The 26683-nt window shown below is 38.8% G+C and overlaps 2 long non-coding RNA genes across 6 annotated transcripts in view; one reads left to right on the forward strand and one right to left on the reverse strand.

The window, feature by feature from the left end:
- The window catches only part of LOC139827624 (uncharacterized), a 78430-nt gene extending 58541 nt beyond the window's left edge, over positions 1–19889 (forward strand). Inside the window, exon 5 of the long non-coding RNA XR_011738496.1 lies at positions 18304–19889. This is a non-coding gene — a long non-coding RNA (uncharacterized lncRNA). The remainder of the gene's footprint in view (positions 1–18303) is intronic.
- The window catches only part of LOC139827625 (uncharacterized), a 37868-nt gene that overhangs the window by 8213 nt on the left and 2972 nt on the right, over positions 1–26683 (reverse strand). For 2 of the 5 annotated variants that reach the window (XR_011738499.1, XR_011738497.1), the window contains exons 3-5: positions 24537–24685; positions 12839–12929; positions 9769–9971 (exon numbers count right to left, since the gene is read on the reverse strand). This is a non-coding gene — a long non-coding RNA (uncharacterized lncRNA). Of the gene's footprint in view, positions 1–765; positions 1134–3818; positions 4451–9768; positions 9972–12838; positions 12930–24536; positions 24686–26683 lie in introns of those variants that run through there. The other 3 variants (XR_011738498.1, XR_011738501.1, XR_011738500.1) reach the window with 3 other exon arrangements.

Genomic DNA, 26683 nt, shown 5'->3' on the forward strand with positions numbered 1-26683 from the left:
TAAAATTATGTTTTGGTTGCACTGCCATTTTTATGATGGAAAGATGTGGTACTAAAGATTTATATCCTTCAGTAAAATTATGCTGTCAGTCTTTGCATTCCACTGGGAACTTGTCTAACCCACTGGTTATTTTAATATATATCTCATAAAGCAAAGGCCTAGGTTCAACCAAAAAGAGTAAAAAATCCCAAAGAGTAAAACAGTAAGGATTTTTTAAAATCCCAGTTACTTTATGAATTATGGAAGTTATTTATTAGCAGATGTATTATGAAAATTTAAACATGCTACCAAAGGCATAGCTTGATTTTGGCAACAATAAATTTGTTCATATGGTAAACTGGTATCGAGAACTGATTCCTGCAGTACTTGAGGAATTTACATTTCCATGGAAGAAACTGAGGTCTGAACCTGCCACAGGAGAAGATATTTTGCCAAGGCAAACACAGACATTAAAAAAGTGATAAAGAGAACTTTATGTACTGAAGGTGAATCCAAATAAATTAGAAATAGAAATTAAATACAAATATAAATCATCAAAACACAAGGGGAAAGAGCAATAGAAGTAGAAATACTGCAAAAAATCCTAGGTAAACCCAAAACATGCCCCATTTCCCAAGTGAATAACATATTTTTAAAAGAAAATTGAAATACTGTCTACAGTTAAAAAAAAAAAATCCAGAAAATCTGTCTAAAATAAATACTGAAAAACCTTCTGTAAGTGGCTGAACTCTTCTTTCTGCTTTCAAAGAGTTTGATGCAAAACAGTAATATTTAATCAATTTATTTATTAAGACCTTTCATTTTTACCTTGATTAAACTAACTCGAATGCAGCACAGTGAGATGAAGCCACCTTACAAGTATTTATTATACAGAAGAACTAATTTGGTGAGAAATAAACAAAAAAGGTAGCTCTCCACAAATTTACATGCAGTTAACTTCTATCCATCCTCCTTGAACTTCCTTCTCAGCCCCAGGTCCATTGACTGCTCAGGCTGCTAGAGCCAAGGAAGACCTGGCAGCCCCATGGTCAGGGGAAGCTCCATTTCCCTTAGGATCTTTGGCAACAACTGGACACAGTGAAGAAGGCAGATGGGCACCACCACCTGCCTGAAAGTCTGCATAAAATTCAAACCTGGAGATGAGAACGGGTATATTAAGGCAGAGCAAAATTTTTTTCTCTGTTGAGGTTAGTATAATGGTTCATATTCTGTCTGTGTAGGAAGGAACATCATAATTAATAATAATAAACTCCGAAGACAAAAGCAACTACCAGATCTGTCCAGCCTAATCCCCTGTATGTGCACTGACCACTGCAAGGGGCAGAGTGATAGATTGGTTCAAGTTTTAGCCCATGAGATGCAGAAGATGAAAATCCAACCTTTTTAACATTTAAGTTTTTGTTTACATAATTCCCAATAATTTTGTTGCAATACCTCACAGCACTAAGAATCCAGAACCAAGTAGGGAAAACAGCAGCTAGACTTGTAAAGTTTTTCCAATTGTGACATTTTGGGGTTTTTCATATTTTCTGAAAAAATGTGGTTAACTGGAAGAAAATCCACAGGAGCACTCTTGACCTGCTCCAGAAGAAAGAACAGTGTGGTTGTCCAGTGCTCAGCTACATTAGTTTGGTTGTACATCCTCTGATTGCACCATGCAACATGCTTAAATAGACACAGCTTTCCTCAAATCAGTGCTGAAGTCAAAGCCCAGAACCTTGGAGGTATTTAAACACCTATCTTCTAAATCCACAGGCATCAGATGCCTGAGAAGTCCAGAGTTACTGTAAATGCAAAGTATTGTAAAACAACCCAGTTGTATTCCTTGCTAACAGTACACTCTTCGATGTTATGGTTTTTACCTTTGCTTTTAGTCAGTCTTACATACTTCAACTATCATTAGCTGGGAGGAAAAAAACATAATTCTTGTAAATAAGAGCTTGGTCTGTTAATTTTGGTTTAATGAGCCTATAGTATTACTCGAAACTTGGATATGTTATTTGATTTAGATCCATTTTTCATTTTAGTCTAGTGGCTTTTAAATCAGGTCACTGACCAGTACATTTACCCATCTTCAGTTAAAGCAAATATATCCACATTATGCTTTGTGGAGCATTTCAATGTAGCAGCAAGCTGTAAGACTACTTTATAAAATCCTGCAGATAACAGTATATAATTTTATGTGAACAGCAATGCTAGCTAAATATAACATGTCAGTACATTTTTAAGCTGCTACTCATTACTATTCTTTGCCATTCAAGAACCTAATGAAGTTTAACAAGGGCAAGCATATGGTCGTTCACCTGATGAGGAATAACCCCAAGCACCAGTACAGATTAGGTATTGACCTGCTGGAAAGCAGCATTGCAGAGGAGGACCTAGGAGTTCTGGCTGACAACAGGTTGACCATGAGTCAACAATGTGAGCTTGTGGCCAATAAGACCAACAGTATCCCAGTGTGCATTAAGAGGAGTGTCACCAGCAGGTCGAGGGAGGTTCTCCTCCTCCTCTAAACTTCTCTGGTGAGGCCACATCTGGAGTACTGCATGCAGGTCTGGGGTCCCCAGTTTAAGAAGGACGAGTAATTAGTAGATGGAGTCCAGCAGAGAGCTACAAAGATGATTAGGGGCCTAGAGCACCTTTCGCATGAGCAGACACTGAGAGAGCTGGGTCTGTTCAGCCTGGAGAAGAGAAGGCTGAGAGGGGATCTCATCAAAGTTTATAAATATCTCAAGAGGGGATGTCAAGAGGGTGGAACCAGACTCTTTTCACTGGTGCACAGCAAGAGGATAAGGGGCAACAGGCACAGACAAGGAGAAACTTCTTTACTTGGAGGGTGCCAGAACACTGAACAGGCTGCCTGGAGAGGTTATGGAGTCTCCTTCTCTGGAGACATTCGAAACCCGCCTGAACACATTCCTGTGTGATCTGCTGTAGGTGAACCTGCTTTAGCAGGTGGGTTGGACTGGATGATCTTCAGAGGTCCCTTCCAACCCGTCATTCTGTGATTCCTGACTGGCAGTTAAAACAGTATTAATATCTACAGTGATCTCTAGAGTTGTGTAGATGAAGAATTGGGGCAATTTACTTTAAATCCTTGAAGAAAAAAAAACTGCAACATTGTGCAACTTTGAGCTTTTTCTGTGTTTGCTATATCTGATTACTTTTCAGTTCCTATCATTAGTAGTGACACAAGTTGTTATACTTAATTTCTTTATTAAAAGTCTGGGCTTTTTTTATTTTTGTCAGCTATGTGACATAGCATTGGAGTGAATTCTACATTGCTGAATTTTTTAAGATAGAGATTTTTTAGTTTGTGGATGTTTTTTTAACCTTTTTTATTATTGTTTATTTATTCTAGCGTTACAAGGCCAGGTAGAAACTCTTTTATTGTTTTATATCCCATGTAGTACCTCAAAAGAGAGAAACCTTGAAAGACACATGTAAATAACCTTTAAAATTACATTATATAAACAAATTTCCTAGAGGAACTTCCGCAAATCAAAACATCCTAAAATGCCTGTCGAAAACCCTAGAGATTTTATAGTGATATGAAAGAAGTCTTTCATACCACAATCAAAGTCACACAATGGGAAATTATTCCCTGCGATTCCGTGCTACAATTGTGAAATTTAGGAGGACTAATTTTAATTAAAAAAATATTCAGATTAAAAAATATCTGATCTAGAAAGAAAGCTCTCAACAACTATAAACTGATTCTGTAATTTAAAAGTTACTACAAACACATAAATTCAGCCAAATAACTAAAGCTGAAAAAAAAAAAATCTAAGGTCTTAAATTTAAATATTGAACAAGAATATAGTTTCCAGCTACTTGGGTAGCAGACCTTAAATAAAAGTATGTCAGTTATCTGCTGTAGAAGGATTTGTTGATAACTGTGAGTTCTAAGACAGAAAATATTTTGCATCTCTTCCCATTTTACTTTGAATAAAATAAAAAATGCTGGCATTTAGGGTTATTTTTTTTAAATTTTTCACTCTAACTTCATTAGATTTCAGATATTACCTTATCTTCTAATGTTAATCCAAGATGTTTGTTAGAAGTTGTGTCTAACGTTGTGACCTTCAAACCCAAACTGTTCTCTGATTTGGGGATCCACAGAGCTCTCCTTCTTGGAGATGGAAAGGATGTCTGCTGCATCTCTTATGCTGCATTGTTAGAAACCTTCCCAATGGGTGGAAGTGGTTTACTGTTGGAACTTAGAACTCCATCCTGATGTTGGTTTTAATGTTCTGGCTCAACGTGTAGCATTAGTATACCCAAACTAAATGATGTATGATGAAATGATGTTTTTGTTTTGAGAGATGTGAACAAGAGCTCTGGTCGTAGATATAGTTGATATCAGCTAATTCAACAACAGCAGTAGTATCATCAATACCTACTGTTGCTTCAATGTGTGCAGTATCTTCTGAGGCATCTTGTCTAACACCTGAGTAAAAATACAAGATACATTCTATGTTATGGTAAAATAGTAGAGCAATAGCTATGGTATGAAAATGTTTTTTGTCCTTCTAAATTTCCTTAAATTCCGGGAAAGGTACACGCTGTGCACATACTATACAATAACCTGACAGTTAAAATAACTCATGATTGTTTTAATATGCAAAGTGCTTGGTACTTAAAAACAGTCATCATCATTTCCTAATAGAAACCTTTTAAGGGGGAAATGTATGCAATTATAAAAAATAATATTGCATTTTCTCACTTATATATTAATCTATTTTCTATCACACTGATAGAGATGGTCAAGCTATAAAGGTATCACCTGGTTACAAAAGAATATTAAAATTTGAAAATGGTCTTACAGTTCATTAAGGATTTTAAAAGAAGTGTAACCTAATCAACATTCAACTCTTATGTTCTAATTACGTGATAATCAGTAATCACCATTCTCTCAGGTTATATGAACTAATAAAAATCTCTCCCAAGTGCACAATGAAGTGCCACAACATTAACTGAATTACATAGCAAGCAATGTTTATTTCAACATATTTAGTAGACTTAGTTGCATTGTTCAGAGGTTCCTTTTGTTTTGTGTTGTTTTTAATTATAATGAGTAGGTAGAAATGAGAGATCTTTTCCAAAATGAAAGAAAAAGAAAAATCAAAACAATTCACAAATCCCACTTAATGAGCTTTAGTTAGCTTCTGTTCTACTGCAGTGTGTTTCAGAACCATCTCTAACAGAATCCTGCAGTAGAGCTGTGAGCTGCAGCATCTACATTGGCTTGGGGGAAATTTCCACTTCTCTCTCAGACAGTTTTGACAGCAAGTTTGGAATTGAAATGCCTCTGAATTAGTAACATTCCAATCCATCAAATCTGTAGATGAGCCATTTCTTTCTCTTCTCTGCTTATTGAATAAGTGATATAGAAATTATTGATGAAATGGTCATATGCTAATACATCATACTGAGCATACCAGCTCCATCTGTAAATTACGCTTTTTGCTAACAACAACAACAAAAAAAATCTGTTTTCAGAAAGTGACAAATGTCAACATTGAGCACCTTGGGATCAATTTTAATTTCTCTGTGGTGTAAGTGCATATGTTAATTTCCTGTCATTACAGTAATCTTTCAGTAGTTAAAATAAATATGTATTTGCAGCTACTTTACAGTTGTACCTTGTCCTGTTACTACTATTTCTAATTCTAAATGTGTGTACCTGACTATAAACATCACATAGAAGCTGAACAGCTAGCTTTTAGTGTAGTAAACACTGAAACAACAAACATTACCTGTTCTTAGAGTTTGGAACTGGAATTGAGTACTCTCATATATTCAATAAACTGATGAAGTGAGGAGAAAGATTTCAGAAGCAAGATATTATCATACAAAAGCAGATTTTTTTATGTTCTTGTTTGCTCAGATTTGCATTGTTTTGGTAACCAAAGTTATAACAAAATTCAGAAATTGGTTGCTAACAGTTATAAATGTATGCAAAATTTAGGAAACAGAACTTTTGAAGAATACATAATATTTTGAGAAAAGCAATGAATGAAACCCTTTATATTGGTGAAAAATACTTCCATCCTTTTTTTTTTGTTATTTAAACAAAAGACTTTAAGAACAAAATTCACCTACATTTAATTACATTTTACAAGACCCTGAAAATAACTGAAAGTTTTTCCTTCAGATGTGATTAGATTAAATTCTTTGCTTTGCTTATAATCAGTTTTAGACACATATATTCATCATTTTGTTGGAGAAGTGAAAAGAACAGGTTAAAAAAAAAAAAACAAACCTGCATGCTTTATATTGCAGCATTTGACTTTGGCTGAGGGAGGGTTGTGAAGCAGTAAGGAGGAGATGTAGATTCCTGCTGGCATATTCTTCAGCTTTTCAAAACTGATTATCAGTCTTGCAGACTGCAGCTGGACTCACTCACAGGGACAGTCTCAGCTGTGCTCCAGGACCATAATTCCCTGACTGCCATGCTACTTGCCTGCTCTCAAGATAAGCACAACAGTGTTTATGCTGCAGAGAGTCAAACTCTGCAGTGCTCAACCTTAAACTGTCCTTCCAGTACATTCTCAAGCAGGAACAGGGCCATTATCATACAGCTGAGAAAAAAAAATTAAAAATCATTAAGCTTCACAGGATTCCCACTAAGTTATTTTCACTGAAGAAAGTCTTCACTTTTGCCACTCACCTCACCCTGGTAGTTAGGAGTGGGAAGGGCTCCAGGCACACTGACATCTAAGGCTAACATTCAAAAAGCCTGCTTGATGTTGCAGATTAAATACCTGCTTTTAGTTTGCTAGGCAGAATAAATCTGTCTAGCAATGAAACTCCTTGATACTACAGGTGGAAAAAAGTGAGCTGCTGGACAGTTCTGTATGCATCCTGGAGTCCATTTTGACTTACAGCATCTACCACACATGACAACACCTGATGCCTCCTAGGCACATTTCTTTTCCCTCCACACAACAGAATTGCCAGGTGCTCTGCCTCTTTCTCTCAGCTGCACTGTACATTTAGAGTCCATAAGTCTAAATTTGACTTTTTTCGGACCTTCCCCAGCCCTGAACAGCAATGGTGGTGCTATGGAGAGAGGAGAGACTACACACAAATGCTAGCAACCCAAAAAATTGAATGTCACTTCTGCCCCAGGGCCACACTTCATTTTATCTTGGGATAGATGGTCACAGCTTTGGGAAAGAAAGAATGGCACCTTCACAACCATCTCACAGTTACTTCCAAGACACTTCCTGGCTCTTCAGCAAATGGAAGTTTGCTATAGGAGCACTCCATTCGCAGACCAGCACAGAGGTTGTCAAGAAGCAAGCTGTTGTACATGCAGGAAGAAAAACAGCCTGGAATCGGTGATGACTTTGTGCCCTCTCTATCTCTTCCACAATGAGCAGCATGCACAGAGTGCCAGCAAAGACTCCAAGGACTGCCCAGAAGCCTGGCACTCCTGAAACATCTGAAGCCTCATCTTTTGTTTTTTTGGTGCAGGGAGAGACACCAGCCATTCTTATGTCAATCTCTCCAACCCGGCCAGGACCTCTGGGACTACAGCTGTGCTTGTAAAGTAAATGCTGCCAGAGTCACATAGTCCGGCAACTTCTTTACTATAAAATCAAGGAGTCATAGAATCATAGAACACCCAAAGTTAGAAGGGACCTTGAAAGGTCATCTGGTTCAACTTTTCACAAGAAAGAGAGCCTAGATAAGGCTATCTAGCAACCTATCACATCTTGAAAACCTCTAGTGATGGGGACTCTACCATGCCCCTGGGCATGTTGTTCCACTGAATGATGGTTCTTATTGCAAAAAATGTCTTTCTTATATTGCAATGAAACCTCTCCCACTGCAACTTGTACCCATGGCCTCTTTGTCTTCCCCATGTGGCTCCTTGTGAAGAAAGGGGCTATGATCTCCTTGTAGGCACCCACCTGAGCTTTCCCTTTTCAAGTAAGAAGACACCTAACTCCTTCAGTCTTTCCTCAGAGGGATTTTCTCCAGCCCTTTGATCACTTTCATGGCACTCCTTTGGACTCTCTCCAGCCTGTCCTCATCTTTTTTGAATTGTGGGGAGCAGAACTGGACACAGTACTCCAAGTGTGGCCTGACAAGCACTGGGTGGAGCAGAGTGATCCCCTAGCCTTAAAAAAAATGGTCACATGCAGGTTGCCTATCGAGGATAGTCTCTGGCTTGTGCCAACTCTATGGACAGTGCTAGCTGGGCCAGGACAGAAACTGTGCCAGGGAGTATCGCAACAATTTAATAGTAAAAGCCATTCAGTACAAATGCCTACTCGAACACTATTTAATTTTCTAATCACAGAGTGTTAGGGATTAGAAGGGACCTCTAAAGATCGTCTAATCCAAACTCCCTGCCAAAGCAGGAACACCCAGATGAGGCAACACAAGAATGTGTCCAGGCAGGTTTTGAATGTTTCCAGAGAAGGAGACTCCACAACCTCCCTGGGCAGCCTGCTCCAGTGCTCTGTTAACGCTCACCGTGAAGAAGTTTCTTCTTAAATTTAAATGGAACCTCTTGTGTTCCAGTTTGAACCCATTACCCCTTGTCTTACCATTGGTTGTCACACTGAAGAGCCTGGCTCCATCCTCGTGATACTCACCCTCTATATATCTGTAAACACTAATAAGGTCACCCCTCAGTCTCCTTTTCTCCAAGCTAAAGGGACCCAGCTCCCTCACCCTTTCCTCATGAGAGAGATGTTCCACTCAATCATCTTTGTTGCCCTGTGCTGGACTCTCTCCAGCAGTTCCCTCTCCTTCTTGAACTGAGGGGCCCAGAACTGGACACAATATTCCAGATGTGGTCTCACCAAGGCAGAGTAAAGGGGAAGGAGATCTTCTCTTGACCTACTAACCAGTCCTAATACACCCCAGGATGCCATTGGCCTTCTTGGCCACAAGAGCACAGTGCTGGCTCATCGTCATCCTCACCAGGACCCCCAGGTCCCTTTCCCCTACACTGCTCTCTAATAGGTCATTCCCCAACTTATACTGGAACCTGGGGTTGTTCCTACCCAGATGCAAGACTCTGCACTTGCCCTTGTTATATTTCATTAAATTTTTCCATGCCCAACTCTCCAGCCTGTCCAGACAAAGCCTACTGTTCTAAATTATGGGATTAAATTGAAAAGTAGCAAAAAGAATTCTCTTTGTTAAGTTCAGCTATTACTGAAACCACTTTAGGTAACAACCTCAGTAGCTAAAGCTGCATGATTTTGTGTTTGAAAAGGAAGGGAAAAAAAATAAATAGAAGGATGTGAGAGCTCTTGAAAATGCCACATTGACTCCAGGCCTGATCCTGTGAGATGGCAAGTACTTGACAAAGACAACATTTGAGTAAGCCAGATGTTATTCAGCATTCTTATCAGAACATTCAAAGTTTTGTATTCCTAGGTTACAAGCACCCTGGGACTACAAGATTACAGAGCTATAAATTAGTACGGTGGAACCCCTGGAAATCCAGTCTCTTCTACTGCTTTAACTGACATATAAGTTACTGAAGTACCCAGCTGGAGACAACATTCCACAATCAGCTACTGTGGCAGACAGGATCTTTTCATCCAATGCAACAGGTGACTAACTGGCTCCATCTAATCACTTGGATTAATTTATTCAGTTACTGTCGTGGGAAATATGGGCAAGAACACTCAAGCTGAAAAGGGAATTAAATCAGGTTGAAAGAACTTCAAAAGAAAGTAGTAACAGCAGATGTATTTTGTGAGGTACCAGATACCACTGGTGTGAGTCAGGACTTACTCTGAAAATTCAGCCTGAATCGTGTTTCTGTAGACTCATTGGGAAAAAAATCACTCATTTCTACATCTCCATTGGGTTTACAGATGGGGTAGACTGCTCAATCAACCTGGATCTCTCTGGGCTATTATGTAGCATCAAATTCCACTTCCTTTACACTTTCTTTTATACATTCTTTCGTCACAGCTTGATGCCATAACCTTTGGCTAGAGAAAGAAAGAAAACAAATGAAAAGAACTGATTAGTATTTCTTGAGTCCAATTACCTGCCTTACAGAAAAATTCACATGCTTTAAAACTCCTCTCCCAAAACAGGTAATCTATAAGCACAGAGAAAAATAGGAAACAAAATAATTTCCTCCACTTACATATCCTATTTTCTATGTAGCTTTTATAATGTGCAAACCATTCAAGTGAAATAGTTTCTTGGATCAAACTGAGCTGAAAAAGCATTAGTGACTGCCTAAAGCAACATAAATAAAAGAACAAAGTGATGGGGTTTTATTCAGTGTTTGACTTTTGTTCTTGTTTTCTTTCCCATTGCTGAACCACACTTCTCAACAAAAAAAAGACACTGCATGTTTGCGAGTCACTTACATAATTTCACCTGGGGACTGTAAGCTTTAGTTCTCAAAAAATCTACTCCAAACACAGTCAAAAACACAAACAGAAAGATCAGCCACTAGGAAGCTTCCAATTTTGAATTCTGCTGTAAAGGAAATACAATTTCCATCATATAGACATAAAGTCAACACCACTGTAAATATGTCTTCAAACACCCATATCCTCAAATAATCTGCATGAGACTGCATTAATGAGTGAGAAGTAACATGAGGAGATTCAGATGCAAGGGTAGGACCTAGTGAGGAGGGAGCAGGCTTTTAAAAGAAGGAACTTCTCAGCTATTGTGCATTGCCTATACACATACGTCACCTGTAGTGCTCATGAAACAGAGGGATTTAGAGATAATTTACAGGTCACTCATCTGAAAATATAGTAGTGATTATCTGTCACCACTTGCCAAGCAACAAACAGACCACCTTATCAAGTTCGATTCTCATTTTCATCAGTGTAACCTCAAGCATGCCCTAGACCTGTGTAAACAGAGATTCTGTTAAATATTTTAACTGTTATTTAAATGAAGTGAAAAAGTAATAATTTCACATATCGCGAAGCAAAGTTAGTGATTTCTTTGTCCCGTTGTGTTGCATGCATCTTTGTTTATCGGCGTGAAGCAGTTTCTTATCTCTTTTCCAAGCCCAAGGCAAACGAAGTTTTAATTAGAAACCTCAGTTTCTAAACTTATTGAAGTTGCTGCCTTACAGTGATCCTCTGCTCACTGACAAACACCCAAACAGCACAACCTTCTAAATACCCGCATCCACTAATGCGGTATTAATGTCATCGATTGCCTGTTCTTATGCAAACTCCTTTAATTCAATATCTTTTGAAGAACCATTGATCAGAGTGGGTTGATAGTTTAACCTGATAAATTAGTCACTAGTGCTTTAGTCCTGTGAATACATATGCAAATGGATGATGATGACTTTACTGGGAATTTTTCCTACGTAAACATTGCCCTCTAATGGGTGAGGGGGAACAAGAGCTACTCATAATTTATATTTGGATGCTGTGGTTCATAAGCCTTTTAAAAGAATGTGCCTTATTGTGCTTATACATACTACTTTGATTAACCTTCCATTGCTTCATAGAATTTGAGGCTTCAGGGATCCTCAGATCATCTAGGCTGCTTTCCTGGATATCACAGACCATTTATTCTCACCCAGTAATCCCTTTAATAGTAAAAAAAACAACTACAACTACAACAACAACAAAAAAACAAAACCTGCCTTATGTTAAAACATTTCACTCTGCAGAACCTGGGACTGTTACACAGCATAAGCAGGGAAGCCAAGGGTACAGCAGCACTTTGGGGCCCCAAAATATCAGAAAAATAAATACAGGCTATATGCCTCAATAATCCTGCAGGTGCTCTCAATTTCAGGTTGCCAAGGAGAAAAAAAAAAGGAGGAATTCTGCAGCCCTGTGGATCTGAATGGCAAGAATATTTCTTTCCTACTCCAATGCTGACAGTTGCTCAGGTTGTCTTTTTCTGAACACAAATTATTGTCTTGTTCCCAGGACAGGTGACACAATCCACCTCAGGGTATGGCCTTACACTGTCTTGGTCATCTTTGAGGTGAGAAGAAAAAAAAATAAAATATATAAATAAAATAGTTGCTTGATAGTACATAGAGGAAAACTTTCCTTCAGGCCCTGGAGAAAATATTAGAAGTGGTATTTTCTGATCCACTTTTTCCTAATGCTGAACTGTGCTTCTTTGGGCAATATGAATACTCTCAGAAGGTAAAATAAAGATTTTTTTCTTTTTGGTTTTGTTTGGTTTTTTTGACTTGGGTTTGTTTTTTTCTTTTCATTTGTTGGTTTTGTTGTTGTTTTTTTTTTACTATCCAAACTTGTTTATATTGCTCTGAACTATGGTGAGTCCATCACCTCCTGTGTTTAATTATCTGCAATGCAGGTAAAATTCATCTTACCTTAAGGCTGATTTTGTCTAATATTAACTGCCATTCGTTGAATCCTGTTTTGATTTTTTCTAGGAAAGTTAGAAAGTTTCCACCCATCACTTTCACTTACGTGCAAAACAGTCTTTCAGCCTGCTTTGCAATAAGCTCAGTAGGTTGAGCACTTTAGGTCTTGCATTGTGTTGCAATTCAGAAATCATTTTGAGTGTCTTCCTTCAAGCTGTCTCCACACATCTCCCTTAAATTGCAGAAGCAGATGCAGTGGATTATCATGTCAGCCCTAACAGTGGTGCAGCCAGAGGCAAGCTCATGACCCTGTTTCTACTCTTTACCTATACAAGGATCACATTAGTTCTTCTTGCCCCCAAGTGTTTCACTGTGGAGGACATGGGGAGCTGGTTATTCTTGGTAATCCTGAAGCACTATTTTCCAAGATTAACATTCTCCTCCTGCAGACTGTCTGCATTTCTTACCTAAACTAAATTATTTTTCAGCATTAGTGTATTCTGTTGGCATCTGACCACTTACCTTGGCAATTTGTATCCCTGCATGAGAATACGCAGTCCACATTGCTTATTCTGCCTGAATAGTCATGTCATGGCTGGATTTGCCTGGTAAGCTGCGTCAGCATCATCAAGAAAATTGTTATGTAACTCAATACTGAAATGTTAGTTGAAGGAGAGATTTCTATTATTTGTAACAAATAACAAGTAAATTTAGAGATTTACAGTTAGACAAGCCTCTAATTCACCTGATAGAGTTCTTGTTATTTCTATAGGTCAAACTTTTTAATTTGTATGACATTGGATATCATATTACCACACAGTTGTCAATGTAAACATACATAATACATTCAAAAGCAGTTCTTACTCTGTGGTTAAAATTTCATTTTTAGACACTAAAATTCTTCACAAAGTTCTATATCCCAGTCATTTTTTTTTCTGAGGATCAGTGTCCAAAAACTGATGCACTTTGATTTCTTTAAAAATCACAGTCACAGCCACCCATTTTCTTCAAATTTCCAATATTAATTAAATTAATATTTTAATTTATTAGCTAAAGACATCTCCTTAAATAGTTCCTTTAATATTCTTATATAAAATATCTAAGCCTACTGTTGTTGTTACAACCTTTTAACATTTATTCTGCTGATTACAAGATGCTTCTTTTTAACTCATTTTAATATTAATATATTAAACTCTCCTACCTTTTTTCTATCACTACTGGTGATTTTATTATCTGCCACCAGCTGAAGATAAGGCTTTATAAAAGTTTATTGCTAAGACACATCTAATTCCAAATAGCTGATATTCAAGGTTCACCTTCTCCAAACTCATTAATGGTCCATCCCAACACACAGGAAACAAAGGTAGCAGAAGGTCGGCATGGAATACAAAGATGCTGCCTGATTGTGCAGCAGTTGGGTTAGGAAAGCCAATATGTCCACCTGGACAAACATACTGAAAAAACATAAGTCCATGGGGCCCAACAGGTTGCACCCACAAGATGAGTGGGAGCAGTTAACAAACATCCAAGGGTTAACTTGCCCCCAAGTTGACAAAGGAGAAATCACGTTTTCCCAACTTAGTAGCCTTCTAAAATGTGGTGATTAGTTTGGAGGAGGGCAGAGCAGTGGATGTTGTTTGTCTTGACTTTAACAAGGCTTTTGACACTGCTTCATGTAATATCATGACAGACAAGCTGACAACATATGAGTTAGATCAGTGGACAGTGAAGTGCATTGAAAACTGGCTGAACAGCTGGGACTAAAGAGTTGTAATCAGTGGAACAAAGTCCTTCTGGAGGCCAATAACTAATGGTGTACCCCAGAGATTAGAACTGGAGCCAATACTGCTTCACATCTATCTAATCTGAATTCTGGGACAGAGCACACTTTCAGCAAGTTCCAGATGATACAAAACTGGAAAGAGTAGTCAATACACCATATGGTTGTGCTGCCATTCAGAGTGACCTGGAGAGGCTGGAAAATTGAGCAGAGGGGAATCTCAATGAGTTCAACAAGGGGAAGTGAAAAGTTCTGTACCTGTGGAGGAACAACTCCATGCACCAGAACATATCAGGGGCCAAATGGCTGGAAGGCAGCTCTGCAGAGATGGACTCTGGGGTCCTGAGCAGCAAGTCAACCATAATCCAGCAATGCACCCTTACAGCAAAGAAGGCCAAGAAAATCCTTCCTCCCTCTCTTCACTGGTGAAGCCACGTCTGGATTATCCAGTGCTGGACTCTCCAGTACAAGAAAGGTGTGCACATGGTGGACCAAGTCCAGCACAGATGATTAAGATGATTAAGTGATTGGAGCATTTGACTTATAAAGGGAGGCTGAGAGAGCTGAAACTGTCAAGAGAATGTTCAAGGGGAATCTTATATTTGTGTTTAAATACCTCATGGGAGAGAAAGAAGACTCTTCTCAATAGTGTCCGCTGGCAGAAAAAGAGGCAATTGACACAAACTGAAACATGTGAGATTACATCTGAGCACAACAAAACACCTCTTAATACAATCTTAAAGCACTGATTTCAAACTTGAAATATACAAATACCTTTTGGTGGGTTCACTCTGAAATTCGGCTCTGATCTCAGTGCATCCCAACATACCTTCCCCTTCAGTTGTATTACAGAGATTTCAAGATGACTGGCAAACACCGAAGGATTCAATTTTAATCCATTTCTATTTTTAAAAGTGGAGTAGAAGTTCATTCATATTGAAGCCAGCATCTCAGTGTCCTCAACCAAAATGCAAATAGGATACTTTCATGCAAAGTTTTAAGATAACTAGGTACTGCGTACAGGTGCCCAGGCATTGTCAGCAGGGGCTGTAGGGGGTCTCTGTGAGGACACAGCCAGCTCCAGCAGCTCCAACCACTCACTGCAGGGCACAGCTGAGCCCCCCAGTCGAGCTGGTGGGGCCTTGGGGAGATGTGTGTAAGAAAGGGCAAAAAACACCACACAGGCAGTGAGGAATGAGGAAAAAAGGTGAAAGAAACAACCCTGCAAGCCAGGCACAAGAGGAGAAGGAGAGAAGGAAGTGCTCTAGGCACAGAGTAGGTGTTCCCAAAAGGACTGCAGCCATGGAGGACCTGCACAGGAGCAGAGGAAAAATTTGAGAAGGATGGAGTGGCAGAAAAAAAAAAAAAAACACACAACATCCAGACCATGACCCACCTGCAGAAGCCCATTCTGTAGTGGAGGGGATAGAGCCTACCTACTGCAAAAACAAGGCGGAGGAGAGGTGTCTGTTGAGCCTGGGAAGATGGAGCAATGTGCCTTCCCTAACAGTTTTAATACCTGTTTCTTGGTTTTGTTGTTATTTCCCAATATCCAAATTAGTAATTAAATATTTATACTAATTGACGGTAAATTAGGTTAATTTCCCCGAGCTGAGTCTGGTTTACCAACAACAGTAAATGGTAAATAATCTCCCTGTCGTTATCTCAACCCATGAGTTGTCTCACTTGATTTTCTCCCCAGTCCCATTGATGGGAGGAAGGGAGCTGGCAGCTGCATGGGGTCTTGACTGCCAGCCGAGGCCAGCCTGCCACAGACCAGGGGCTTCTGACATTCAGCTGGGTTCTTGAAACCTCACATCTCCCAGAAGTGCAATAACTACAGGCCTGTCAGTGTGACCTTGGTGCCAGGGAAGGCCATGGCGCAGATCATCCCGTGTGCCAATCACATGGCACATACAGGAAAACTAAACAATCAGGCTCAGCCAGCATGGGTTTATGAAAGACAGGTCCTCCTTGACCAACCTGTCTTTCTATGACAAGGTGACCTGCTTAATGGATGAGGGAAAGGCTGTGAATGGTTTGTACCTAGACTTTAGTAAAGCCTTTGACATTGCTTCTCACAGCATTCTCCTGGAGAAACTGCTCATGGCTTGGACAGCCATACTCTTCTCTGGGTAAAGAACTGACTGGATGACCAGACCCAAAGAGTTGTGATGAAGGAGTCAAATCAGTATTTGGGCCAGTTCAGTTTAATATCTTTCTCGGTGACCTGGACAAGGGGATTGAGTGCACCCTTCATAAGTTTGCAGATAACACTAAGTTGAGTGTGAGTGTTTATCTGCTGGAGGGTAGAAGACCCAGAGGGATCTGGACCAGCTAGATCGATGGGCTGAGGTCAATTGTATGAGGTTCAACGAGGCCAAGTGCTGGGTCCTGCACTTGGGTCACAACAACCCCAGGCAGCGCTACAGGCTCAGGGAAGAGTGGCTGGAAAGCTGCTTGGCAGAAAAGAATCTGGGGGTGTTGGTCAATAGCCAGCTGAACATGAGCCAGCCATGTGCCCAGGTGGCCAAAAAGGCCAAAAGCATCCTCACTTGTTTCAGAAATAGTGTGGCCAGCAAGACTAGCGAGGACTAGGGAGGGACAACTCTGTACTCAGCACTGGTGAGACTGCACCTTGAGTACAGTGTTCAGTTTTGGGCCCCTCACGACAAGAAAGACAGAGGCTCCAGAGCATGTCCAAAGAAGGGCAACAAAGCTGGTGAAGGGTCTGGAGAACAAGTCCTGTGAGAAGTGGCTGAGGCTGTTTAGCCTGGAGAAAAGGAGGTTGAGGGTTGAGCGTTGCTCTGTACAACCACCTGAAAGGAGGCTGTAGCATGGAGGGTGTTGGTCTCTTCCTGGAAGTAGCAAGTGATAAGACAAGAGGAAATGGCCTCAAGTTGCACCGGGGTAGGTTTAGATTGGATATTGGGAAAAAATCTTTCACAGAAAGGGTTGTCAGCCATTGCAACAGGCTGCCCAGGGAAGTAGTGGAGTTACCATCCCTGGAGGCGTTTAAAAGATGTGTAGATGAGGTTCCTAGGGACATGGTGGACTTGGCAGTACTAGGTTAGTGTTTGGACTGAGTGAACTTAAAGGTCTTTTCCAACCAAAACAATTCCATGATTCTATGACCTCCCTGAATTGTAGGCATGGGTTAAGCTCAGAAGTTCTTACCAGAGATTGCCTGCGGGTCTATGCTTAAAGCTGATCTTTAGTCTGAGTGCAAAAATTAGTGCGCATTGATGCCTCAGTAATACTCAAGAACTTTCTGAAGAGAATATTTATTAAAGAACTGTCTATGTGAATGGGAAAGTTAGGCTTTTTTTTTTGCAGTGCATTTACAGGAAAACCACTACTCTTATTCTTTTCACTTGTGTTTCATTAGCTTCCAGAAGAAGTATAATAATCTAGTCCTCAATTTTACACAGTGTTCTTAAGGGAATGAAATATTACTGCAAAACCAGGGAGGCCTCAAAGGTCCCAAAACTTATTATCTCTAAAAATTTTAAGCCTCCTTGCACAGAAACAACTCTTTCAAGGCTTATTGACAGCTGCTGATTCAGAAGCACATTCAATAAAAGCAGCTAGTCAACATAAGAAAGTGGCAGTAACAAATAACGAACACTCCATTAGGAATTAGAACATCTGGTCATCTTAAGATGTGAAGCAAAAACTACAGCACTTAAGGCCAAGTTCCCATTGTGTTCTGAATATTTATCATAAATATCCAAACTTACTCAGCTCTTTCTGTAACTAATGTCAAAGAAAGAATTTCACAGGGCTTTGTCACAAGGCAAAAACACAAAAGCAGGAAAGTACATTAAGAATATAATATATAACTGAAATAATGACTGTAAACTCAAAGTGCTACAAACTCAAATCAGAATAAATATTTGATAATCAGGTCAGTCCAACATTCTTAAGACAGCTAAAAAGACAGAAATATGTTCTTTATCCAAAAGGCTCTTATAAAACTAGTCCATTCCACCCCCAAAATAGCACTGGATCTATGACGTTGCTGAGAGCAGACAAAATGAACTGTGAAATATCGTCATATATTTAAAAGCATTGTGAAAATACTATGTAGCTCTGTATTCTGTGGTTATGTATTCTGTATTGCTTCTATGAGGTATAGTGACTTGGTTTACCCGTTAAATTTGGTGCAGAGCAGTGGTTAAGATAATAATACAATTTGTTTCAACAGGTACTCCCTCAAATAGCATTCACATGTTCTGTGCATCATATCATACCCGTTCAGCCTGAGAAAACTATGAGGACTTGTACAAGTTTGAAGATGCCTACCTGTGTAAAACTAGCATATATGAGATAAGTAAAGCAAATTCTACTGTTCTCATCTAAATTTGATCAAAAGATTACAAGCAGATGAGCTATGGCAAAATTACGCTCAGATATCCACAACACATATTGCATCTGTGCGCTAACATGCTCCATTTCTCATTTGAGTAAATTAGCCTTCATTTAGCTCTGTGTTATGCTGCCAAACTGCTTCCAAGCGGTTTGTTTTATCTCTGCTTAATCCAGCAATTTAGATATCCCACAGAAAGTAAATATGAGTGCAGACTTTAAAACCACAGAATTGGGAAAACTACTATAAAGGCATGTTCTTTTAGCACAGAGAATTTGTTTCCACTATTCGATCAGCTATAAATGAACAAACACAAGTGGACAAACAGAAAAGAGAGGAGTGGCACTCTTGCAAGTTTATGACTCAATGAGAAGGCACATTTAGGAAAAGACACTCTGGAAGGCTCAGACTATATGCCAGAGATTGTTTCTAGGTGTTGGGTGTAATAAGTAATGTGTATGGGTGATTTATTTCTTGTGTCTGGATCTACACACCATTTGTGCCATCAAAATTAAAGAGCAATTTTCCTACAAACCTTTTGGCAGTCCTTCTGTTTTGTGGTTGTACTACAGATTGACATCAAAAGGATTTGTTTTATGACAGATACCTACACCACAGCCAAGGTGAACACTGGCACTAGGCAGTGGGGTAGCTGGATCACAAAACTTAAAAACTGTGAAGATCAAGTCAGAGCCTACAGAGCATGACAATTAGACCAAAGAAAGGGAAGTTATGGAACCCACTTGGACCACAGGAACCACAACAGACCTCCATAGGGAGACTCAATCACAGCAGATTTGTACATGTCAGAAATTTGGGGCTTGGGACTTTTAAATAAATCTACCTGAATCTGTGAAGGGTGAGCTGCAGGGGCAAGAATGTGCAGTATACATTAGTGTATACAGTTACACAGATATATAGAAAAAATATTTCTGAAATTAAAACCCCAGGAAAATCAATGCTCTGTGGGTATGCCTGATAATCACATGATCTTGGTACAACGGCATGAAATACTGAGGAACACGTATGGCATTTAGCTATAAGAGAACACAGTCCTAGGAGAAAGGAAAGCACAATTGAGATTTTAGCTTGCGGTGACTGATTAGAATCAGTATAGGAAATTATGCTGAAGTCATCCTCATTCCTTTATTACCTTCCTTCAAATACTCTCTAAAGTTCTTTGCAACAGTGACTACAAGGACATAGACCACATAACACCTATTTGCATGCAGGGCTAACCAGAATTCTCTCATTGTCTTCTGCACACCCATCTTTTCTTGTCTTTCTGCTGACTCCAAATTGTCGATACTGCAGTGTAAGTTCTGCAACTATTGTGTGTCCTATTTGCACATAGTGTCTCTTTCATGCATTTGATTCCTTTGTGTTACAATATAAACGTATTACAGTACAGAACTATTGTTGCTTTTGATAATATCACATATTGCAAAGATTTTCTTCTGTAAAGAGATTCACAAAAGGTAGACATTTATATGTTTTATTGTCAACTTATGACTGTTTCCCATACCTCTATAAATCTGTACATTTACACTTTATATCATTGTAATTAAACTCCAATACCTGCTTTTACTGTGGTAGATTTACCAGGCTCTGTATCAGAATCTAACAACTATGATAACAATTGAAATGGAACCAGGCTGCTTATAGGTTTATTTTACCTCTTCTAATTAGCTCCAGGAGGTATTCTCTTTTGAGCAATTGACAGAGATGCAGAATACCTACCAAATCATTTTAAAAAATTAAACTGCAGCAATTGTTACCCTAACCATATCAGCAGAGTCAACAAAAAGGCATAATCCAGTAAAGAACGGAGGAATTAGCTGCTTTTTTTTTTTTTTTCTTGAAAGCAAGTGTTCTGTTTCACTAAACAATTAATTCCAAGTCAGCAATGTTGTATTCATATCTGAATTGAGCCTTGGAAGAATGTTCACATGATTTCTTTAGCTTCATTTTAAACATCTTTAATGAAGAAAAGAATGCATATAATTATAATTCTCCTTTAGGAATAAAAAGTCTGCAAATAACTTATAGTAAACTCCATTAAACTTTTAATACCTTTTGAATATGTTATTAGCTACATGATTCAAAGACTGAAACGAAAAAAAAGAAGTGAAAAGGCCAGTTTTATTTTTACCACATTTATGTGCTATCACTAGCTGTACCCCAAGGCTTTTTTATAATATAGGATATAATTTTAATTTGTCCTTCAGCTAGAAAATTGTAATTAATTTTATATACTCATTTCCGTAGCTGTTGATAGGAATGCATATCATGACTGTTGTCACTTCAGTTTTTCAAACATTTCTACATCCCTAGAAACAAGAAGATACTTAGGTGGTGGTGTTTAGTTCAGTAGAATAGTGTCATACATTTGTTAATCCTGATAACTGAATCTGTTATTTACAGACACACACAGAATGTTTGAGGTTAGAAGGGGCCTTATGAGGTGCAAGCAGGGTCACCTGGAGATGAGTGCCCAGGACCATGTCCAGGTGGCTTTCACATTTCTCCAAGATGGGAGACTCCACAGCCTCTCTGGGCAACCTGTGCCGGTGCACAGTCCAAACTCACACACAGGTTTCTTCACGGATTCTTGCTACATATGCATGTCTTATGTATACATAACAAATTAATACTCAGAAGACCTATAGGAGATGGGAGATATTATTCAAGAGATCCCAAGTGCTCAAAGGTAGTTGAGGACCTCACATGGTGTTCCTTTCTTCTAGCTTCAGACACTGACATCTACACTACTGTCCACAACACAAATCAGCTTCTTCCAGTTTTTCTCCAAAGAAGTAATGATGGATTCACTCAATCTGAAGCCTGCAGCTCAGGCATCTACACTTGACATAGTCACTTGAAGTACCCATTATAGTAAAAGTAAGAAAATCAGCATTTTTTAATATGCAAGCCATTTCATAGCTTTAAAAGCAATGCAAAAAGGTTATGATTAGCACATCACAATAAAACAATGTTCATAGTATGACTGCTTATAAATCAAAAGCATCACTAATATTTTTACAGAACATATGCAGAAGATCTACAAAAGTTTTCTTAAACTAGATTGAATTAGAACATCCATGTTGGAGGTGTTGGTACCACTGATCTTAAAAAATAAATAAATAAATAAAAAGAAAGAAAAAAGCCGTGTTTGTCTCCCTACAGTTAGTGCAAACAAGTGTAAACACCTTTCTTCTTGTCCTTTCCTCATCTTTCACCATTTCTGATTGCTTTCTAATCTGCTGTTTTTCTTGAAGAACTCCCTTGAGGCTTCTTTCAGTATTGTTCTTCTGCATATTATTCAATGATCCCTCTGTTTTTTTTTTCCTCCCTCCAACTCATTATGCAGTACTGTCTTTGCTCCACAGTCCCTAGTTTCAACGTAACATAATTATTGCACAGTGTTACATATGGTACATGATGATGCCTGAACTGAGTTGGTGGGCACCAGGAAAATCAGTTATTTGCAATAGAAACAATATGCAATATGAAAAATGAAGCCTTGGTCAGATATTAAAAAGATATTAAAAAAGACCTTCAACCAGTGTAAACCACCATAATTCTGTTGTCTTCAATTTACTGGTGTACCCTCGATTAACTGTTTATTGCTTTCTGCTTTGGAAGTAAATATGTTGTGGTGATTTGCTTGAGACAACAGCCTGTGAACAGATTTTCAGTGGTGGAGAGAATCAATTGGATAGAGAGTCACTGCCCCTTTACTCTTAGAGTGAGCAAAGCCCTTCTACTCTACAAATAGCGTCTTGAATAATGTCAGCCATGCTAGGTTTGTGTGAGTGGGATGACACACACCACTCAAAGGGAATGAAAGGGAACACCAGGAGGCAGCCTAAATGGCAGTATATTTACTTCAGCACTATTCATATATTCACACCAGCTGAGGATCTGGCTCCTGAAGCTCCTTTTCAGTCCAAGAAAGCAAAGTGCCTCATCACAGAGCAACAAACTGCTCACAGTTGGTGCCATTCAAGATGCGGTTTGCAAAAGCAGAAGTACTTTGGAAACACTGGAGAAAAAGAAAGGACAGTGGTTTCATATCCAGTTCACTGAAATACTCTCTTCCTAGATCCAGGTGAATCATCAAAGCAGTAGAAGGTTTACTGCCAGTTCGTAAACTACTGAGGAAGCAAAATTCTGAACTGATTATTATGTTTGAAAATCAATAACTCTACTGTTAACACTTATATAATTTCATTAAAATTATGGAGAGTGGCTTGTGGATACAAGATTTTCTTGTTTTCATAATTCAAGAAACTCCCTTTCTCAAGCAGGCAAACCACCCACTCAAGAAAATGTATAAAACCAAAAGAAGTAGATCCCATTAAGATGGATGTAATTCAACAGTGCAGAAAATATGCATTATTCCAGAAAAATAATTCTTTAGCAACTTATATTAACAAGTAAAGTAATCATATCGGATTTCCATGTATTTCTTTATCAGAAATGGATTTAATTTACAAGCTAATGCCAGAAAATCCTTACAGAAGTAACATTGTTCAATTATATACTGTTCAAATTATGCTGTTTATTATTTTTCAGGATGAGTGATTTTCTTTTGCCTCGTTTTCTATACACTTTTCAGCATCATGGACCTAATTCATGCTACAGAGGAGACTTTGAGACAGGTTAGATTTTGGAAAGATGGCACTGAACAGGGGGTGACTACCCAGCAATATTGCCTAACAGCAGTTTTGCTGGTTCAAAGAGCAGCTATGTTTAGGTAACAGTCTACCTCTCTACTACCTCTGCATGCTGCCTACATGTGGAACAGGGAAATATGCAGAACAGGAAAGAAGTCTGGCTGTGGTTAAGTCCACATTTCAGCATTCTTCTCCCTTTGTAGCAGGCCGGCATGGCATCAGTCAATGAAGAGCTGCAGTATGTGCTGCTGTGCCCTGTGCCAGGAAACATTTCCAAACAGCAGAACTGCAGAAAGCCACCAAGGCAGGTGGCCTGGTGCTTGTAGCGGTCTGCATGGGCCAGTGTTTGGTGACACTGAAAAACTTAAGTTTGCCTGCATCCCCTCACCTTCTAAGACATCTGTGTTTAAGGATTTGCACTTGACTTTTACCCAGTTCCTTGGAAAACAGGCTCATCTCCCTGTTTTTCTTTGTTGTTTCGTTGGGGAAAAAGAAATAAATGGCATAAAGGGCACAGAAGGGCACAGAGAAAGGCAAAGGCAGAGAGCTCATAAAAAGCAACTGAAAGTGAGAGAGAGCAGTATGCTAAGATCAGCATTCATTTATGTAGGGAACTTGGTTGTGCATCATTCTTATCAGAGATCTGCCCTCTATATTCCTGACAAAACCTTGCTGCAGCCAGGAGAAATCCTAACCTGTAAGGAAGATGACAGACCTTGAAATATACACTTGTTTGAGCTAATCATATATAAGTTATTCTAAGTTAAATTAATACTCGGCTTAGCAAACTTTTTCTAAACCACCATGTCTCAAATGAGGGACTGGAGAGATGGAAAGGGAAGTAAATTTTTCCCCAAAATAGAGAGACTAGCAATTGCTCTGTGTTAGAAACAGCAGAAGCTACAACTTTTCTGCAGAACTGTTTCTTTGGCACCTCTCCTACCATTGGCAGGCCAAGCTATAGGCATGGGCAGTCCAAGAGATTGCTCAAAAGCCCATGTTCCTAGGCTCCTGAGATTGACCTGTTACCCTTCTACTCCATCATACCACATACCATCTTCAGCAAGAGATTTTATTCAAACAGGTTTCCCCTGGGTCTGCTTTCATACAAGTCCAGGCAAACTTGTCTTATGCCAACCTGCGGGCAAGCAAGTTCTGCAGAGCACATGGAATGTGTTCCTATTTGAGGAAGCAGGCTGGAGCTCGAAAGTCTTCCCTGGCTGAGCCTATATCAGGGTCTATTTGTGCGTGGAACTGGGGATTCAAATAGCATGCTTAAAACAAGGGGAACGAGCAGGGGAGTGGGCAGCCTTATAGGACTGGTTGTAGGAAATTGAGACCGGCTAGTTGTTTTTTTGGAAAGGCATTTTGGGCCCAGACTCTGCATCTTACCTTGAGCTCAAATTTTAAACATTGCTATTATCATCATGTTCTCTGCTCTGCACCGGAATCATCAGTCTGGATACACTTTCAAAAGCCATCTGTAGACCATATAGGTGATCAGCATCCTTTCTGCATGGCCAAGATCTGTTATTTAATAGCTGTAAACAGTAGAAATAAAAGTGATTAAGTAGGCTCCACTTACCTCTGCAGCCAAAACAATACACCACTGTCTGAGCATAACCCATACATTCACACTTCAAGGTATCAGCACAAACATGAAAGATGAAAATTTCCATGTTCTTTGTTGCCATATGTTCAAAGGATAAAAATCTAGACAGAATCAATCATCTTCTGTATAACCCAGGTATTAATTGGAGTGAGACTAATTAGTTGCCTACCTTTGATGAGAAATGAGATCTCCTCCTCCTCTCCTTTTTAAAGTGAAAGATTTACTGCTCAATTTTAATGACATTTTAAACGTTTCCTTCTCTTTTAATCTGTGGTACTAATTTAATACCAATGCCTTTGCAGTGGAAAAGCCCTCTGCAAACTGATTCTGATACATAAGGTGAAGCAAGCTCATTTTTCAATAAATTTTAGGAGTCAACAGTAAGCCGAATATGATGCTCTGCTGCTGAGCTCAATTAATAACTATGGATTTAAAATGTCAACGGCTGATGTAAACTCTAATAAATTATATTATAATTAGTATCTCTGACTATAAAATCTCCATTCCAATCCCTCTAAAAGCAAACAGACTAATACACATTGCAATTTGGAGTGCTGACCCAATAACGCCATGTTGATTATCACACAGTAATGAATATATGCATCATTAATAGTTTCAGTGGTTTAAAACAGCTGTAGTGTATATAAACTCTATATTAATGGCAAAGAACCTTTCTAGAAACAATTAATTAAGTTCTGCTGGATGTGAGAATTAAAATCTACTCTTTCCAGTATCTGATATTTGATGGATAATACACACTGTTCTCAATGTCCATCCTACTGGCAGGATTAGTATAGCTGTCATGTGTTGAAAGTATAAAACACTCATTATGGAAGTATTATTCTTTGCTAGAAGTTTATTTAAATGAGAAAGCTGAACCTTCTGAAAACTTCTGCATCAAGGAAATAAGTATACAACAGTTGTGCCTCAGATCTTGCTAGATTTGGGAAGCTGTGACATAGCTAGAAGTCTGTTGGCACATCTATTTTATCAGTTAATGGTGTGACAAATTCAAGAGAAAAGGCTTAACAAAAGCTTCATGGGCTACCTTAAGTCTTCTGAGGCTTACACAGAACAATTCGAATCTTTCATAGCGTGATTTAGTAAACTGTACCGGTTCCAATGCACAGTGGTTTAGTTTAGAAATCAAAATGGAGCATCGCTATTTTTGGTAACAATATGATGGACAGAATTTTATCAACAAAGATTTACCAGCATCCAAATACATCCTCAGGACCTTAGCCCGAATGCCGATTTTCTGTCGAGGAATACACATTCAAACATCAACAACCATGCAGGGAAAGGGTTTCCTTACATACCTTTATATTTACAAGCAACAAAAATAATAGCCTTTATCAATCTGCATATTTTTATTATTATAAGTTTAGATTTTGTATAAAAATGAGATTTGTTTTACACATAATTTTATTTAATTGGAAATTTTTATAGTGTTACATATGGGATGAAAATACTGCACATTAAAAAAGACTTCTGAAATAAAAAATATTTATGGTGTAAAATTGGACCCTTGTGCATATAATATGTTATTAAAGATTAACAGTAATGATTCTTTGCATGGCAGTTTTGTTCATAATATCCATCCTGTAATTTCTGAAATATTCTATCTAGTGTATATTACTACTTAGGGAAATATTGCAATACTGAGCTTGTTCAGGAATTGTGATTTCAATAGAATTGTACGGGTCTGTGTTAGCTCTGGGTCTGGCTCTAGACTGTTTTCACAATATCTGAGTAGCAGCTAATTCACAATCAATGATCTAGCTACTGCTGGGCCACCCTAAAATATTTGTGAAGCTTATGAAATATACTGACCTAGTAAAGGTCTGAGTTAGTATCTTAACTTCTTTCACAAGTCAAATTAATTTTGAAGTCTTTGTACACAGTGACATGACAAAATACAAACGCA

This window comes from Patagioenas fasciata, chromosome 3, assembly GCF_037038585.1.
Source record: "Patagioenas fasciata isolate bPatFas1 chromosome 3, bPatFas1.hap1, whole genome shotgun sequence".
NCBI lineage: Eukaryota > Metazoa > Chordata > Aves > Columbiformes > Columbidae > Patagioenas > Patagioenas fasciata.